Source organism: Lemur catta, chromosome 5 (assembly GCF_020740605.2).
Source record: "Lemur catta isolate mLemCat1 chromosome 5, mLemCat1.pri, whole genome shotgun sequence".
NCBI classification, from domain to species: Eukaryota; Metazoa; Chordata; class Mammalia; order Primates; family Lemuridae; genus Lemur; species Lemur catta.
Genome location: NC_059132.1, coordinates 28,697,337 through 28,716,952, shown reverse-complemented (window position 1 = coordinate 28,716,952; position 19,616 = coordinate 28,697,337). Strand labels below are relative to the sequence as shown.

The 19,616-nt window shown below is 37.7% G+C and overlaps 1 long non-coding RNA gene across 1 annotated transcript in view; it reads left to right on the top strand.

Annotated features, from left to right (window-relative positions):
• The window catches only part of LOC123638045, a 310,100-nt gene that overhangs the window by 268,349 nt on the left and 22,135 nt on the right, over positions 1 to 19,616 (top strand). The window contains exon 3 of the long non-coding RNA XR_006735152.1: positions 17,085 to 17,177. This is a non-coding gene — a long non-coding RNA (uncharacterized LOC123638045). The remainder of the gene's footprint in view (positions 1 to 17,084; positions 17,178 to 19,616) is intronic.

Sequence of the window (19,616 nt, the reverse complement as noted above, 5' to 3'; positions counted from 1 at the left end):
GTGGAATTTTTCATTTTCCCAGCCTCTAGGGACAAGATGGAAAAGAAATAGGTTATGAATGGGTTTTATTTAAGGTATGTACATGGAATACATACACAGCCAACCTCTGCTGTCTGTCACCTAAGGTCTTCCATGACCTGGCCCTCACCTGATTCACCACAGCTCTATTATACATAGTCCCTGTTCCAAACTCAACTGTTTACTGTTACCCAGACAGTTCTCCTCTTTTTTAGAGTTTTTTTGAAACACTTTATTTTTTATTAGAAAAAATTGAGAAGATAGTACAGTGAGGTTCCATATACCCCACACATAGTTTTCTTATTAGTAAACATCTTACATTATTAGTATGGTACATTTTTTATGACTAATGAATCAATATTGAGATACATTCTTTTTTTTTATTTCAGCATAATATGAGGGTACAAATGTTTAGGTTACATACAGTGCCTTTGCCCCACCCAAGTGAGACTTTCAAGCCTGTCCGTTCTCTAGACAGTACACACCACACCCATTAGCTGTGAATATGCCCATCCCCTCTTCCCTGCTACCTGCCTGACACCCTGATGAATGTCGATGGGTTTCTTTTTTTTTTTTTTTTTTTTTTGAGACAGAGTCTTACTCTGTTGCCCAGGCTAGAGTGCCGTGGCATCAGCCTAGCTCACAGCAACCTCAAACTCCTGGACTCAGGCAAGCCTCCCTCAGCCTCCCGAGTAGCTGGGACTATAGTCATACACCGCCATGCCTGGCTAATTTTTTCTATATATTTTGAGTTGTCCAGCTAATTTCTTTCTATTTTTAGTAGAGACAGGGTCTCACTCTTGCTCAGGCTGGTCTTGAACTCTTGAGCTCAAACTATCCTCCTGCCTCGGCCTCCCAGAGTGCTAGGCTTACAGGCGTGAGCCACCATGCCTGGCCTGATGAATGTTATTACTATATGTGCACACAAATGTTGATCAGTTAATACCAATTTGATGGTGAGTACATGTGGTGCTTGTTTATCCATTCTTGTGATACTTCACTTAGTAGAATGGGTTCCAGCTCCATCCAGAATAGTACAAGATGTGCTAGATCACCATCGATTTTTGTGGCTGAGTAGAACTCCATGTTACATATATACACTACATTTTCTTAGTCCACTGATGTATTGATGGGCACTTACGTTTTTTCTACATTGTTGCAATCGTGAATTGTGCTGCTAAAAACATTCAAGCACAGATATCTTTTTTTAGAGCATGTCTTTTTTTCCTTTGGGTAGATGCCCAGTAATGGGATTGCTGGATCAAATGGAAGTTCTACTTGTAGCTCTTTGAGGTATCTCCCTATTACTTTCCACAGAGGTTGTGCTAGTTGGCAGTGCCACCAGCAGTATATGAGTGTTCCTATCTCTCTGCATCCATGGCAACATTTATTGTTTTGGGACTTTTTGATAAAGGCCATTCTCACTGAAGTTAAGTGATATTTCATTGTGGTTTTGATTTACATTTCTCTGATGCTTAGAGATGTTGAGCATTTTTTCATATGTTTGTTGGCCATTAGTCTGTCTTCTTTTGCAGAGTTTCTGTTCATGTCCTTTGCCCACTTTTTAATGGTGCTGTTTGATTTTTTTTTTCTTGATTTTCCTGAGTTCTATATAGATTCTAGTTATCAGCCCTTTAGCAGATATGTAGCATGCAAATACTCTCTCCCATTCTGTAGGTTGTCTGTCTGTTCTAATGATGGTTTCCTTGGCTGTACAGAAGCTTTTTAATTTGATCATGTCCCATTTATTTATTTTTGTTGTTGTTACGTTTGCCTTTGGGATCTTCCTCATAAATTCTTTCCCTAGGCCAAAATCTATTACAGTTTTGCCAACATTTTCTTCTAGAATTCTTACAGTTTCTTGCCTTAGGTTTAAGTGGGTTATCCACGGTGAGTTGATTTTTGTGAGAGGTGAAAAGTGGGGATCCTGTTTCAGTCTTCTATGTACCACTATCCAATTTTCCCAGAACCATTTATTGAATAAAGAGTCTTTTCCCCAGCGTATGTTTTTGTCTGCTTTGTCAAAGATTAGATGGCTGTATGACGATGGTTTCATATTGGTTCTCAGTTCTGTTCCACTGGTTTATGTCTCTGTTCTTATGCCAGTACCATGCTGTGTTAGTTACTTACTATAGCCTTGTAGTATAGCTTGAAGTCTGGTTAAATTGATGCCTCCCAATTTGTTCTTTTTGCTTAAGATTGCTTTTGCTATACCAGGTCTTCTCTGGTTCCACATGAAATGTAGAATTATTTTTTTCTAGATCAGTGAAAAATGATGGTGGCCTTTCAATAGGGATTGCATTGAATCTGTAGATCAGTGTGGGTAGTACAGACATTTTAACAATGTTGATTCTGCTGACCCATGGGCATCGTAAGGTTTTCCACATGTTTACGTCCTGTGCTATTTCCTTCCTTAGTGTTTCATAGTTTTCCCTGTAGAGGTCTTTCACCTCCTTAGTTAAATATATTCATAGTTATTTTATTTTCTTTGTTGCTATTGTGGGGGTTATTGAGTCTTTGGCTCTCAGTTTGACTGTTGTTGGCATATAGGAATGCTACTGATTTCTGTACATTGATTTTGTAACCTGACACTATGCTGAATTTGTTTATCAATTCCAGTTAGTCTCATGTCTGAATCTTTGGGGTTTTCTAAATATCATATCGTCAGCAAAGAGCGATAGTTTGACCTCTTCTGTCACCATTTGGATGCCATTGATTTCCTTCTCTTGTCTGATTGCTCTGGCTAGGGATACATTAAATGGGGTAAATGAGATAGCTGTCACCTCAAATATTTCTTTGTGTTGAAAACCTTGTAATTTTCCTTTTCTAGATATTTTGAAATATAGAAGGAATAACTTGTATTCAATAATACAGTGTATAAATTATAGTAACACTGATTTATTGTATCTGTGTATTTGTACTCCTTAACCAACTTCTGTTCATTCCATCTCCCCAATTCTCTCACCAGCCTCTGATAACCACCATTCTGCTTGTGGGACTCTATGAGATCCATGCTTTTTTAGCTCCCCACATATACGTGAGAACATGTGTCATTTGGCTTTCTGTGCCTGACTTTTTTCACTTAATGTCATGACCTCCAGTTCCATCCATATAGCTGCAAAATGACAGGATTTTATACATTTTTAGGGCTGAGTAATACCCCATTGTGTATACAGCACATCCACTGATGGACCCTTTGACTGATTCCGTATTTTGGTTGTGAATGGTGCTGCAATACACATAGGAGTGTAGATATGTCTTTGATATACTGATTTCCTTTATTTTCGATATGTGTCAGTGGGATAAGCTGGATCCTATGGTAGTTTCATTTTTAGGATCCCATCCAGAATACCTTACTTACATGTTTGTGTCTTGTCTCCTTGGGCTTCTCTTAACTGTGACAGTTTTTCATGTTTGTGATGACCTCGACAATTTTGAGTAATACTGGTCAGGTTTTGTAGTCAGGTTTTGTCTCTTCTTCGTCATTTATTTATTCAATCATTTACTTATAGAAGTATAGACCCATCAATTTTTACTTCAAAGGTAACAACATTTTTCTTATAAAGTACTAATTATAATCCAGTACTCTTTGGATGTCCTTGTTTATTCACCTATTAAAAGGCATCTTCGTTGCTTCCATTTATTGGCAATTATGAATAAAGCTGCCCTAAAGATCCACATGCAGGTATTTGTGTGGACATAAGTTTTCACATCAGTTAGAAAAATTGTAGAATTGGGACTATATTTAGCTGTGGGAAAAAATGGCAAAATGTCTTCCAAAGTCACTGTGCCATTTTGCATGTCCACCGGCAGTGAACAAGAGTTCCTGTTACTTCAAATCCTTGCCAGTATTTGGTATTGCCATTTTTGTTTTGAATTTTTAATCATTCTAGTAGAGGTACCAGTATCTCGTTGTTGTCATCTTCAAATTTTTATGCCCTTCCTCATGATAGAAAAGTTGTGCCCTATCATATATTGATACCCTTAAAGGCCAATTTTAATGCCATTGTTTTCATAAGGTATCTCTCAAAACATCCCCCTTCCTAACAAAATTAACTTCCTCCTCCTAACATTCTCTATTACTAAAATAAGCTTTTTAATATTTGAAAGTGACTGAGATCTTCAAGATACTGCACTACCAGTTTTCACTCAAATGTTAGTATTCCAGAATTAAAGTATTTATCAGCACTTTAGATGCTTCCTGATAGCTGCCATGTAGATGCCAGTGAATAGGAAGCAACAAAGCCACCTTGAGGCAGAGGTCCTGGGAATGCAGCTTGGTTCACTTACCAAGGATGCAATTCATTCCCACCTACTAGTCTTACCCTATAGGGGATTGAATCATCTTCTCAAAGTCTGTCCTGCTATGAGCTGTCAGAGTAATTCTGAATTGTTGACATCATGAATGCAAAGAGTCGACAGAACATTTCCCAGGGCATACTATTTTTTTTTTTAATTATAGTGACTTCTTCTCTTGCTTTATTTCCTTTCTAGACTGTAAGGACGTGAGAGTAGAATATGCTTCAGATAAATTTTATATTCAGTAAATATTACCAAAAAAATAAATATAAGAATTTCTGTAGGGTTTTAAAAGCAAAAGATTATTTTTCTTTACAACAGAATTATCTACACGTTAATTGATTTTATGAGATTTCAAAGAAGGCAAAGATAATAACAAAACTCTAGACAGACCATAAATTTAGGCACTTTGTAGAGAAGGCAGCCCCTGCATTCATATCAAAACCCTTGGGAAAGACATGTTCCCTTTGTCCCCATAAAGGCTGTGGCGTGGGTGATGGAGCCAAAATGATCAGCTTGCTCATTGCCATGGCAATGTAGCCACTCTTGCTGCAGTCGGCAGGTCCCCAGCTCTGGCCCCTGCAGACCAAAGCCACCCACCTATTTTTTTCTCTGTGTTTCCTACCTGGCATGAGGCCTTTTATTCCATACAATGCAGGGTTGGGAAATTTTGTCCCTGCCGGTGGGCTTATCACATGTTAGGGGACAGGTAAGCATAAAACGATGGCTGGGGGAAGGAGGGGCCGATAACCTCAGGGAATTGTAGGCAGTTGCCTCTTAAGAAAGCAAGGCATTTTCAAGGAGGCACTTCTCAAGAAAATCCTCCTCAGTCCCAAAGATGTGGTTCTATGTTCTGGATGTTTCCCGAAGACAAACCCAGAACACAGGTGACTCCACAGGCCTGGGATGGCACTAAGCAGGAGAACGTAGCTCAGTAAACAGGGGCTTTGAGTCAATAACGTCTGTGTTCCTAGAGGGTCCCTGATGCTTTGCCATGTTCAGGACTGATGCTGGTGAAAGAAGGGGAAATAAACTTGGGAGGCATTTGAAGGGTTGGTAAGTGATTTCCTAGCAATCAAAGAGACAGAATTTTCTTTTCCTATTCGATAGTATTTTTAAGTATCAGCTTCATGGCAGGCATTGGGAATACATCAAAAATCAGGACTCCTCTGACCCTTACAAATTAAGTAGATACTTAAATTCCAGTTAACTATGTTTCTGGGTTACATTATTTAGAAGATAGCTACATTTTCTGACAATCATTATTAACATGATTATCAACAATTCTAGTAACAAAATCTCTACATGTTCATAGTATTGTACAGCTGTTACGAAATTCGTAATTTCTTAAAACAACCCCCTGAAGTAGGTCAGGCTGGAAGTTACCAGCTCTGTTTTGCAGTTGAAGAAACTGAGGCTCAGAGAGAGTACCTGACTTGTCTAAGTCTAAACACCTGTCTTTCAAGGTGTGGTCTGAGGATCACTTGCATTAGACTGACTTAGAGATGTGCCTGTGAAAAATAGAATTTTAGGGACAACTCAAGTTCTACTGAAAATCTAGGGAAGTAGAGTCAGGAACTTTAATTTTCCAGTGGTTCTAAGTCCACTCACCACTGCCATCTAGATTGGTTCATTTAGGATTTTAACTCAGGTATTCTGAGCCTTTTACACTTCCTACCACATCGTGGTGACAGCATGACCCAGGAGAATTGCCTCCTCTTGGGAACCTGAGGAAGCTTTGAGACTTGATGTATATTCCTCAGTACTTTCCTAGTTAAACGCTTCTGTGGAAAGGAGGCTCTCCGGATGCTGATTCAGTTTTCTTAGTAACTACTCTTAGCCTCCAAAGGCTGACCTCTCAGAGCAGAGAACTGCCATGAAGAGCTTGGTTCACCACGCCCCTCCTGTCTTTTTGCTGGGGGCAGCATTTTGTCCCTGGTGTTTTCTATTTTGACAGCTCATCAGAAGAGCCCCTGGAAGGTGGCAGGAACCTCACTGTGCAATTAAGGCTTAAGTATCACCAGAGTATGTGGAGGAGGAAAAGGAAGAGACCTGCGTGGAGGCAGCTGAAATTAACAAGCAGAGGAACCATCCTTCAAGAGTGAGGAATTGCCGAGATTTGGAGCATGGTGTCTAAATGCAGTGGGATACATGTACAGGCAGCCCCTGGGACCCTAACTTAAGACGGTTTGACTTAGGATTTTTCAACTGTACCATGGGTTCATTGGCATGTGAAATGCTTTTTGGACTTACGATATTTTTGATTTATGATGGGGTTTATGAGGATGTAACCCTATCATAAATTGAGAAGCATCTGTACTTCCCTTCATAAATTAAGTATTCTACAAAAGTAAGGAATCATCATCAATGTAACAAATATTTATTAAACATCCGCTCTGCTATGGGCATCAAGATTACAGCTGCAAAGAACAGTCAAAATCCCTGTATGAATTAAAGCCCAAAAAATTAGCAGGGGAGTTCTTTTCAGTGCTAGCTGCCCATTTTCCTTGCACAGCACCCTGAGATAAAATGACTCTTTCTCCTCCTGCAGCTGTTGGCTCCAGTGTCTGTCTTTATGGCACCAGATTGTCTGCATGAAGTTTCATCCCGAGTTTTAGTTTCATTAGAAAATTGTGTGAGTTGAGAGCCAAAGAGGGAAGATGAGAGAAGATGGTGGACTTAGAAGCAGCCTGTGTGCATTGCTGTCAGGGAGAGCATCAAAAGTTGTAGGCAGATGCCTACCTCTGGAGGGCTCCTCTTGGAAGGAACATTGTAAAACTCTGGAGAAGTGACGAAGGACATTCAGAGGGAAGGAGAGGTGATGTGGTGAGAAAAGCTATGATTCCTGCCCTCCTAGGACTCGCTCTTCAGCATAGGAGTAGGTAAAGGAGGCGAAAGGTGGCAGAATCCAGATGTGAAGAGTGAGGGTGAGGAAGAGGGAAAAGTCTAGAAGAGTTCCCATAAACTAGCTTGGCTACCTTGATGGATGGAGTTTCTATTAACTGAGGCAGATAAATTTATAGAAGAAAAACAGGTTTTAAATGTGAGGCAAGGTCAATCTGGGGCATCTAAACTGCAATGCAAGACATGCAAATGTCTAATGGGCAGTGGGCTATAGAATTCCAAGGTTTTAGAAAGAGGTCCAAGTCAGAGGTGTTATGTCATTTTGAAAACTACATTAAAACTTTTTTTTAAGACAAATAAGATGCCATATGAATGAGTGAAATCCAAGTAACAATAACAGTTATTTATAGCTGAGTGGCAGCCACTGTACTAAGTGCTTTCATTTACTTATTCTCTATGCCAATTTTATTGAGTAGATACTCTTAGGATTCCCGTGTCAAAGATGAATACACTGAGGCACAGAAATTTTGAGCATCTTGCTCAAAGGCTCCACAGGCAGTAACTGGGGGAGACGGCATCCCAACCCTGATTGTCTAGATCTACTGCTAGATATGTTTGTCTAGATCTATTTTGCTTTCAAAATGATGTCCTTCTGCCTGTCACACACTTACTGCCATAGCTGTCCAGCCATCTGCCCTCAGATCTCCCCTCATTACACCTGTTCGCTCTTTGTCTCACTCCAGAGCTTGTGAATGTCTTAACTGGAGATCTTGCTTTGTGGGTCTTTGATTCATCATTTACAGATTGGGGCACACAGGGGTAAAATAACTTCCACACAGTCACAGAGTTGGGGAGTGGATGAGCTAGTATTTAAACTCAGCTTGATCTATCTCCAGGACTCATAACTTTCACTGCTACATCCACCCATTATACAAAACCATATTTTTGGATGCAACTTCTTCCTTGGTAGTGGGATACAAAGGGTGGGTGTTGGTGTGGGAAGCAGGTAAAGTGAATTCTAGTCTAAGAATTTCCATTAATTATGTCTGATAAAGATCACAGGAGTCAGGTGACATTTAAGTGAAATCATTTACATTAGAGAATGCATCAAGCTCTATGACTTTTATGATTTTTAAAGAAATAATTGTAGAAAGAGGGAAGAAAAATGATCGAACCTCTCCAGAAGGCACCAAAAACTAGCTTTAAAATACCAAATTATTGTTAAATAGAGACTGCTTTAAATGTGATATCTCATTTGACCCCCTCCACAAGTCTATGAGGTGGCACTATCATTAATTATACATCCCTGTCTCCATCATTTTACAGAAGAGGGAATTTAATGTTCAGTAAGTTAAATAAATCTCTCAAGGACACACAACAGCCATTTCAAATCCAGGTTTGTCTCATGCCCACACCTAAGCTCTTAACCACTGTTGTTTCTCCTTGATTTACTATAGAAATGATCCCAGTAAAATCAAAGTTTGCTCAACAGAAAATTGGAGCAGGTAATTGAGCCTAGCAAACTGTGGAAGACCAGTGAATGAGGTGTGTACCATAATGAAAGCATCTCTTTCTTTCTGAGAACAGGTTATTCACTCTTCTTCATCTGCTCTAAGTCGTCCAGCTTCCCTCCCTGATGCAGAAAAATTCTGCAGTGGGCTCTACTACGTTGATCATGTGTTAGGGAGAAGTACCAAACTGACCATTTCTACTGTCATGGGGACATTGGGATAAAAACTGGTGCTAGGAAATAAGCAATACTGTGATAGTAGAAATACTTAAGTTCATGCAAGTATATCTGTTAATATTGACTCACAGCAAGGTCTTCGCTCCTTCACTAGACTTTAACTTTAGCATTTTGAATTCTTACATTTTAAAACGATCTTACATATTTTCTGGCTTTTAGCATATATCAGGGAAAATCTTTAGTTGAACAATAAACAGAATAAACTAATGAAAAATAAAGGCTGGAAAAAGGAAGCCAGTGATGACTGGCACTGCAGGTGAAATGAGTGATGGCATAATCCCTGACTGCCTAAGGTCTTCTCGCTTAATTATACAGCTTTAATTGCTTCAATTAGTGAGTAATTTGGTCCCTTGGGTACTTTCTCTTTAACAATGCAAATGACCATTAAAAAGTCCAGAGCTGGCCATTCATAGCTTAATATAAATTAGTTGATGCAGTTTTCTCCCTAACTTTTAGACCAGTTCCTGAATTAGAAGAGTCTGGGGAAAAAAATCACCAGATGCACTCTCTTAACATTAGAGTTAAGGGATTAGGAGGGTAGGAGAAGAGTGATCTGATCAGGAATTCACAGGCAGTTTTTTTAATCAATCACCTTTCTAACCCAAATACGAAAACTGCCGGTGCAGTAATCTTTTCATCAATACCATGCTGCCCCCGATGTTAGAATACATGGTGATTGTGTTATAAAATGTTATTGGCACAGCATACTGTACAGTTAAGAGTGACACGGAGACTACTCACTAGTCTGGGCAACCTGGAAATGATTATGTTCTCTAAGCCTGAGTTTATTAGGTACTACTTTAGAATTAAATGGTTTAAGTCTTGAAAATGGTTTATTACAATATAAGTAGATTATGATCCTGGATAAGGGATTTCGGTCAAAATGACATCTAACCTTTCTGGGTCATAACTAACCCTCTGTTAGCTGTATGAATAGTTGTCAAATGCCACTATTAGGTGCCACACTGGTAAACAGAGAACAATCCACGTCTTTGAAAATCTCCTTTCCCAGTATCTCCCTAAAGTGAACCAGGCACAGAATACCTTGTGCAATTGGTAATTCCCTGAGATCCATGTTCGAGTTTATCAGGGAAACGCTGATCATTTTAATTAATCCCCGTGAATTTCCAGTTTACATGAAGCAGCTCTGGTCTTATTAATTAAATCTCAGAATTATCAGGTTCTTTTTAAAGATCTTGAAGAAACTGGAGATCAGCGAAAATTTTTCAAATGAGAATTAAACTGTAAGATCTTTAAAAATGTTGGAGGGGGTGTTACGATCAGAGAAAAGGAAAAAATAGCAACTTGAAAACTCAGTTCTCGCAGGAGACTTAGAACACTGTTATCTGTCGGTGTTCTTAACATTTGGTAGAAAAGCTTTGTAAAATTCTATCTTTTGCCTAATACAAATTTCAGTGAGAAATGAAATGAAATTACTTGCTGTTAGAGGCCTTAGTAATCAGAAATATGCAGAAGCATAAAAAAATGTTTTTAGTTGCTTCATTTGTGAAGACTGGACCCAGTTGCCACAGAGAATCTATAATCAGATATAATTTGTTATACAATAACATTTCAGATTAATATTATATTAATTATAAAAACCCTAAACATGTTTAAGAAGTTAAAGTGAACCTCTCTGGTTTCCACTTAGGATGTCAAAAGCTAGAAAGAGTATTGCTTACACTTTAACAATGAGAAAAAGTGGTATAATTTGTGAAAATGTAACTTTTTGTATACTCATCAGAGAGCTGAGATCAGAGAGCAAACAATTAGTCTGAAATCTAAAAAAAGGCACCTCAGGTATATGGACACTGATTTTCTTGGGGTGAGAAAAGGAGAATAGGAAAGAGAAAAAGAGAATAGGAAAAAATCAAAACCACTATATGTGAGCAGGTAAAAAGATTTTGCCTGCAATTACTAGCAAATGGCTAAGGCTACATGGACTATCATGAGTTTAGAAGTCCCTGGATATAAATGCAGACACGGGGGAATTTGCACCCAATCGTGGGCTTTGTTTCATGGATTTTTTAAAAGAATTCTTAACATTCTACAACTTGCTGTACACCATCCTTTTACAGCTGAGTTGCCACATGGTTCTGCCTTCAAGCAAAACAATAAAAGTGCCTACCCCACCCCCATTCAAACACATCTGTCTCAATTAATTTTTTATGGCTTGCTTCCTTTCTGAGTATTAACCTGAGAAGATTTACTGATCCCAACTAGCCGTAGCTGCCAGTTTGGTTTCCTCTGTGAATGGGGAATTGCATCTCAGCAGGTAACTGGATTGTGTGTCACAAAAGAAGAAAACATAAAATAATTAAGAAGATAGGAATCTGCCTGTATCCGTTATTTCCGTAATTAGCAACGTTCTGTGCTCTGAATTCTGAAGTTTTGAGAGAGCCACATTCCTTATGTTCCAGTTAATCAAGACACATTGCAGAGCCTTCCAGAAAAGAGACCAGAAATAACCATCAGGGTCCTCAATTCAGAGCTTGCTGATCTCTTGGCTTGTCTTACCTGTCAGATTCACAAAGCACTTTAGAATGCAACCAGCACTGTCTATGTAGAGGCCACCTCGCTCTATAGGAAACTGTCCCTGGTATCAGTTATTGGTAACGTTGGAGAAGTTCATAGTCATTGCAATAAAAATGCTCTGTGCTGTGAAACCTAAAGCAGAGGCTGAGACTCTGACTAAATCTCAGTTTTCCTTCTCCACTTAGAATCGCATCTATTCCTAAGACTGGCAAGAGACTTACATATAATAACACTAGGTAGTTTTTTATTTATTTTCATTTTTATCGCATAAAGAATAAAATCAGAGAAACTTCCTGCAGCTTTTTCCACCTTAAAAAAAAATCACTTTTTCCTTTCTATACTTACTGAAACTTGACCTGTTTTTCTGTTGTGAATACCTCTTGCTTATTACATGATATTTTTTTTTTTGCAGACATCGTAAAACATTCAGCAAATATTTATAAAGCCACGTACCAGGGTGCTATGTTACATAAAATGGACATGGCTTCTATGCCTAGGGACCATAGAATCCAGTGGGGCTGGTAGAAAAACAAACCATCACATAAGTGGGCATAAAATTATAAGTGTGATGAGTGCTAGAAAGCAGAGGTTGATTATACTGCAGGAGCCTAAAGCAGGGAGATCTGACCAAATCAAAGAAGTCAGAGACGTCCTTGAGGAAGTAAAAGAGGAGCCAGAGTATGGAGTAGGGATTAGGAAGGCACAGATGGGCGAGGAATCCTGCTCCACGCACAGGGCACAGTATGGAAGAGCTCTGGGCAGGAAAGGTGCTTAGAAAGGATGCATAAGATGAAGGTGAAGGTAGCTCGAGCAAAGGGAGCCAGGAAGGGGTAGGATGCAGGGTTCTACGGTCAATCCACTCAGGGTTTTTCTTTTTTTTCTAATGAAAAAATAATACACATTTTTTAAAAGTAGACAAAATATTATAATACTTTTATATACTTACTATCCAGTGTCAACAATTACTACCTCAAGTCCAGTCTTGTTTTATCAACACCCTCACTAACACCTGCCTCCAGTCTAGCTTCTTTTCAAGCAAATCCAAGATACCGTATTCTTTCCTCCATAAATACTTGTTTTTATTTTTCAAAGATACTCCCCTTTAAAAATTTAACCATAAAACCATTTTCATACTTAATATGACCAAATCTAGTCAGTGCTTCAATTTTTTCAACATATGTAAAAATAAATGTGTGTATAGATGGATATTTTGTTTGTGTTATAATTAAAAAGTCCATGTATTATAATTGGTTATATCTCCTAAGTCTCATTTTCTCTATAGGTTCTTTCTAGATCTGTGTTTTATGCTTTGAAATTGATTTCTTAGAGAAACTGGGCATTGTGTCCCATAGAATTGTCTCATGGTGTGAATTGCTGATTGACTACCCATGGTGTTATTTAGTGTGTTCCCCTTTAACCCTGCATTTTCTGTACATTAGCAGATAGATCAGAGGCTTGATCAGATTCTGGACTGATTGTTCGGCAAGAATACCTCATGGTGGTGCCCTGTACTCCAGGAAGTTGTCACCCCTTTGGTGGTGTTAGCAGCCATTGATGATCATGGTCTTAGATCCATTATTTCCTTAGGAGTTACAACATAGTGGCCAAGTTCATTCATTTATTAGCTAAAATCCCCTTATAAAGAAAAATTTTCCACCATTAAGTAATTGGTCCCTGAAGTATAGTTGGTAAATGTGTGGCTGATTCTTTCCTTTAATTTACAAGTTGTCAAAATAATAATAAATGAGGGCTTTCATAGTATCATTATGAACTCAGATTTAAACATGTGTTTTAACTTGTTTCAATTAATGATCAATACTCAAAATTTCCTGCCTTTTGGCAGTGGGAATTTCTTCATGTAGTAATCTGTCATCATTTTCTTGCTTTGAGGTATGACAAAATATTTGTGGTATGGCAGGTACATTTAGTGTGGCAGATGTGGAGTTGGCCATTTCTCTAAGAACCCGCCTGAGTAATGGGAAATGATAGTTGGAGATTACAATACACGTAGTACTAGTGCTGGTGAGTCATTGTTTATAGACTTTTCATGGATAAAACTTTGTTTTACAGTTGTAATGGATCTTGCTTTAAACTCAGTTAAGATTACAGTGTTTTTTTAACCTTTTAGTCTTTCATCTGTATCTCCCTTCTCCCACAATGAAAATCCTAATTTTCACAGTACTTAACATAATTACTCTTTGCTTTATTTGGTAACACTCACCTAATAGACTAAAATTACCAGTGTAGCAAAAATATGATTGCTTGAAACCATTTTAAGTCTTGTTGCAGCTCATTTTGTCCATAGGGGATATGCTGCATATATGGTCAAATCTCTTGGATTTTATGTCACTGGGTTTAACTCCAGTGCCTCCAATTTGATACACAGGTTCACCTGTTTCATTGTGGTTAAGATTTTTAGCATTGTTTTTAATTTTCTTTTGTAACTATGTATGTACAAAGTCTAATACACAAAACAACCCCACCCTATTACTTCTCTTCTCCTATAGTTAATATCAATTTATGTGATGATAGATTTTTAAAATTAGTTACTAATTTTATTTCAGCATATTAAGGGGTTACAAATGTTTAGATTACATATATTGCCTTTGCCCTGCCTGAGTTAGGACTTTAAGTGTGTTCATCCTCCAGACAGTGTGTACTCCCCGTTAGGTGTCAGTATACCCATCCCCTCCTCCCCCCACCCACCTGCCCCACAAGTGATGAGTGTTACCACTTAAGTGCACATAGGTGTGGATTAGTTAATACCTATTTGATGGTGAGTACATTGTTTTCCATTCTTGTGATACTTTGATTTTTCATTTTTAAAAATATTAGCAAACACGTATTTATGTTTATATAATGTCTCCCCCTTTCCATAATAAATGGTAGCATACTTGACATGCTTTTCTCCACCTTGTCTTTTACTCCTACTACATCCTCAAGATCATGCTTTAGTAGTTTACAGAAATATGCTTCATTTCTTCTAACACTAAATGTATACACTTTGTTCAACCAGTCCCCACTGGATGGACACATAGGTGGTTTCCAGTCCTGTGATTTCAAAGTTCTTCAATTCACAGTGTGCTACATATTTTTCACTAGATCTCTAGAGGTGGATAGCTGGGTAAAACTATACATGTAAAAGAAGTGTTTATAGACACTGCCCATATCCCCTCCCTACGGTTTGTAACAGTTTGCATTACCACTAACACCAGATGGGCGAAATTTTGTTTTGCCCACAGCCACAGGAATAGAGTGTTTTGTCTATTAGAGATGTTGCTAATCTGACAGGTAAGGAATGGTGTCTCGACAGATGGGAGAGAGCCAAGAGGGGACCAACCAACTGACAGAGGTACAGTCGGTCCCAGTGCCCACTGTAATGAAGTTGGAGTCACAGTATGTTCAGGAGGAAAAAAATGACAGGACTTGATTCAGAATCAAATTCAGAGCCAGAAGGGAGGGAATACCAGGCTGACTCTTTAAAAAGCAGCAGCAAAATAAGAAATGGTAATTTTCTTTTTTACTTGTAGTTTCTTCTCCCCTCCCCACCTTTTAAACAGCAACTTTTTTATATTTCCCTCTCTATAGGAGACACTGTGTTCTTTTAGTTGTGCAACAGTGTTGAATGGAATTTTTGAAATACATGAAAGCATATTTACTAAAGCAAATTGTGCTGAAGAGATTTGAGTTGGGTCAAGACGAACATCTGGCATTTGAAATGTGCTTTAAGGGTTTGTCTACATAAGGCAAATTTCCTAGCATTAAATTAAGTTTTGCCTATAAAGCTGACTCCTTACATATTTTAAGTTTGGCCTATGGGTTTCTCTGTACATAAGGAACCATAACCCAACTTGATGTATAAACAGACTATAACCTACTCTTGTAACAAATAGCAGACTGTCAGCCAATTACAGCAGCCTAAACTTCAACTACAGGCAGCCCACTGTTCCAGCCAGGTTCATATTACGCAAATGCTCAGTTGTAACCAATCTGTTTCTGTATCTCACTTCCATTTTTTATATGTCGCTTTCCTTCTTTTTTTGTCTGTAAATGTTGTCTGACCATGTGGTAGCCCTGGAGTCACTGTGAATGTATTCTGGTTTTGGGGGCTACCTTATTCATGAACGATTCTTTGCTCCGTTAAAATGTCTAAAGTTTTTCTTTTTTTTTTTTTAACAATATCTTCTGATCTAGGGAGTGCTACTTTCTCCTCCAATTCTAACTGAGCCGAACAAGAAACAAAAACATGCTCTCAAAGTGGAAACAGACTGCTGAAGAGTTTCGTTAAGAAATACTGATCCCCCTGGTGGAAAAACTGTAGTTCCCCTTTTATCCATGGTTTCACTTTCGGCAGTTTTCAGTTATCCTTGGTCCACTGTAATTTAAAAATACTATAGTGAGTGCATGTGAAAGAGCACATACTTGCATAACTTTTATTGCAATATAACAATTGTTATAATTGTTCTATTTTATAAGTTAAACTGTAATATAGTTATATGTAGGAAAAAACACATTCACTCTATATAAGGTTCTGTACTATCTGCAATTTTAGGCATCCACTGGGGGTCGTGGAATGCATTCTCCTCGGATAAGGAGGGATTACTGTACTTCAGTGTGGGTTGAATTTCTTGCAGTAGTTTCCAACTTTGTGTGTCTTTTTTTCCCACCCTAACATTGTCAGTCTGTTCTAAATAGTTTAGTTTGCTCATCAATAGCCACATCTGCCCTGTTTGAGTGGTGGTAACTTCCTCCAGTCATACGGCATTTCTCTCTGCTCAACCCTAATCCCAACCCTACCTGCACTGCAAATTTTATAGTTTTAAGAATAAACTATATTCATAAAAACTTCCTTATATATTTTTAATATCAACATAGGCTTTTCTGAAGTAAAGGCATACACAAAGCAGCAGACAGGCGGTGGGTTGAGTGAGAGAAGGTGGAGTGCAGTACAGAGGACAAAAAGAATGGGCTTAATTAGAAGAAGAGAACCTGAGCACTTTGTGTTTTATTTTGTCAACTTAAGACAATGAACTTCTCTGAGCCTCAACTGAAACCCTAGAATACAATGTGTTTTGCAATGAATGCAATTTTGAAAGTTAGGTTCTGGTAAGGACTGTTTAATCTGAACTGTATTAGAAATACTGTGTGTGTTTCTAATATATATACACAGTATACACGTATGCATATATATGTATTGTGTTCACATGCACATATATGTGTAGTAAAAAACTTGGATCTATATGGCAAAATGGTAGAAAACATTGTCACACTGTAGGTATAAAAATAAAAACTGATAAAACAAATTTAACAGGGTTTTTTTAAAAAAAAACTGATTACTGGTACTTGAAAAGTGGATGTAATTATAGGAAGTGCAAGATGTAGAAACCTTTTGCAGAGATTCTGAAGGAGATTTATGAACACTTAATGTATAATCATGTGTGCTATAAATGTAGCTTTTATTTGATTGTGGAACTTTCTGGATATAGGCAAATAATCATTAACACTAGTCTTTCTCACGTTTTCTTGAACAAAGCTAGAATAGCAAAGATAAGGGAGTGAGGTTGTCTCCTAACAGTTGAGGACTAGTGGAAGAATTAAAGGTTTAAAAGGAAAACGTAACAGCTACCACTTTGTTACTTAGGCCTTCGGACACAGACTGAATTACACCACTAGCTTTCCTGGCTCTCCAGCTTGAAAATGTCATATTGTGGGACTTCTCAGCCTCCATCATGGGGTGAGTCAATTTCCTTAAAAAATCCCCTCACATATGTATATAGTATTGGTTCTGTTTCTCTGGAGATACCCTAATACAGGGCTGGAGAAAGATTTTTTCTAAGAAGACATACAAGTGTCCAACCACTATATGGCAAGGTGTTCAACATTGCTAATTAATATGGAAATACAAATTAAAACCACAATGAGCTGTCACCTCACACCTGTCAGGTGGCTACTATAAAAAAGACAAAAAATAAGTATTGGTAAAGATATATAGAAAAGGAACCCCTTGTACACAGTTAGGAATATTAACTGGTGCAGCCATGATGGAGGTTCCTCAAAAAATTAAAAATAGAGCTACCATTTGATCCAGCAACCCTGCTTCTGGGTATATAGTTGTTCTTCAACTTATGATGGGATTACCTCCTAATAAAGGCATTGTAAGTAAGTTGAAACTGTTGTTAATACACCTAACTTCCTAAACATTATAACTTAGCCTGGCCTACCTTACACATGTTCAGAACACTTACAGTTGCCTACAGTTAGGCAAAATGATGTGACACAAAGCCTCTTTTATTACAGAGTGCTGAATTTCTCATGTACATTATTGGATACCATACTAACAGTGAAAAACAGAATGGTTATACAGATACCTGGAGTACAGTTTCTATTAAATGTATATTTTATACCATCATTAAGTCAAAAAAAGCTAAGTCAAAACATTGTAAGTTGGGAACTGTCTGTATATCCAAAAGAAATGAAATCAGTATTTTGACAAGATACCTGTATTCACATATTCACTGTATCATTATTCACAGTAGTCTGTGAAATATGTTGGTATTTTGATGGGGATTGCATTAAATACACAAATCAGTTTGGGCAGTATGGACATTTTAACAATGCTGATGCAACCTATCCATAAGCATGAGATTTTTTTTCCATCTGTTAGTGGCATCTGTGATTTCTTTCCTAGGTGTTTTGTAATTGTCCTTGTAGAGATCTTTTACCTCCTTGGTTAAGTATATTCCTAAGTATTTTATTTTCTTCGGAGCTATTGTGAATGTTATTGAGTCTTTGATTTGACTCTGAGCTTCACTGTTATTAGCATACAGACATACTGCTGATTTGTGTACATTGATTTTGTAACCTGGGAATTAGCTGAATTTATCAATTCTAGGACTCTTTTGGTGGAGGCATTGGGATTTTCTAGTTACAGGATCCTATTGTCAATGAAAAGCAATTGTTTGACCTCCTCTTTCCTGATTTGGAAGCCCTTCTCTTGCCTGATTGCTCTGGCTAGACTTTCAATACTGTATTAAATAGAAATGGTGACAGTGGACACCCTTGACCCAGTTCTTAAGGGGAATGTTTTCAACTTTTCTCCATTCAGTATAATGTAGGCTGTGGGTTTGTTATATTTGGGTTTTATAATTTTGAGATATATTTCTTCTTTGTCTAGTTTATTGAGGGTTTTCATCATGAAAGCATGCTGGATTTTACCATATGCTTTTTCTGTATCTATTTAGATGATCACATGGTCTTTGTTGGTGAATCACATTTATTAGTTTGTATATGTCGAACCATACTTCCATCCCTGGGCTGAAACCCCCTTGGTCATGGTGAATTTATCTTTTTGATGATTTTTGCATCTATATTTGTAAGGGATATGGGTCTATAGTATTCTTGTTTTGTTGTGTCCTTTTCTGGCTTTGATATCAAGGTGATACTGTCTTCATAGAATGAGTTGAGGAGGATTCCCTTCTTCTTGATGTTATAGAATAATTTCTGTAGGATAGGTACTAGCTCTTCTTTGATATTTAACTTTTTTAATGGTTGCTCTAGATATGCTAGTATGTATTGATTTACTAGCATGTCATAAATTAATGCTTTTTCCGGGTCCCAGACAATACAAGTACCTTACTTACAACAATTGAGCACATTTATGTCTTCATGCCTTTTGTGCTGTATGTAGATTAAGATTTTTACATATTTAAAATTCCAGACATTATCATTGTGTTTTGCCTAGTCAATATTCATTTAGTTTTGTCTATATATTTACTCTTTCCTATGTTCTTCAATCCTTCATTTTCACATTTCTGAGTTTATTTTTATTTGAAAATATCACTTGATATCATTGTGTGCGTGGTAACTTTTTATTGACTACAACACATTCTGCATTGACTATTTCAGAGGTTAAGGATGATCATGTGTTTTTCTAGAGACAACTTAGTGCTCTTACTGACAGGCAGTTAAAGTAGGCCAGAGGTAGAACATCTGGAGTAAATCAGGAATTGCATTTTTTGTAAAATCAACTCCCTTGGGTTGAACCAGAATTTCAATTTTTCATGGTTGAGTTTTAATCTTTGTAAATCCGAATCTATTTTGGTTTGCCTACTTTTGTAGCTTGATTCTTTAAGGTCTTCAACTGAAAGCCAGGGTTTTTACAGGATCCTCCTCT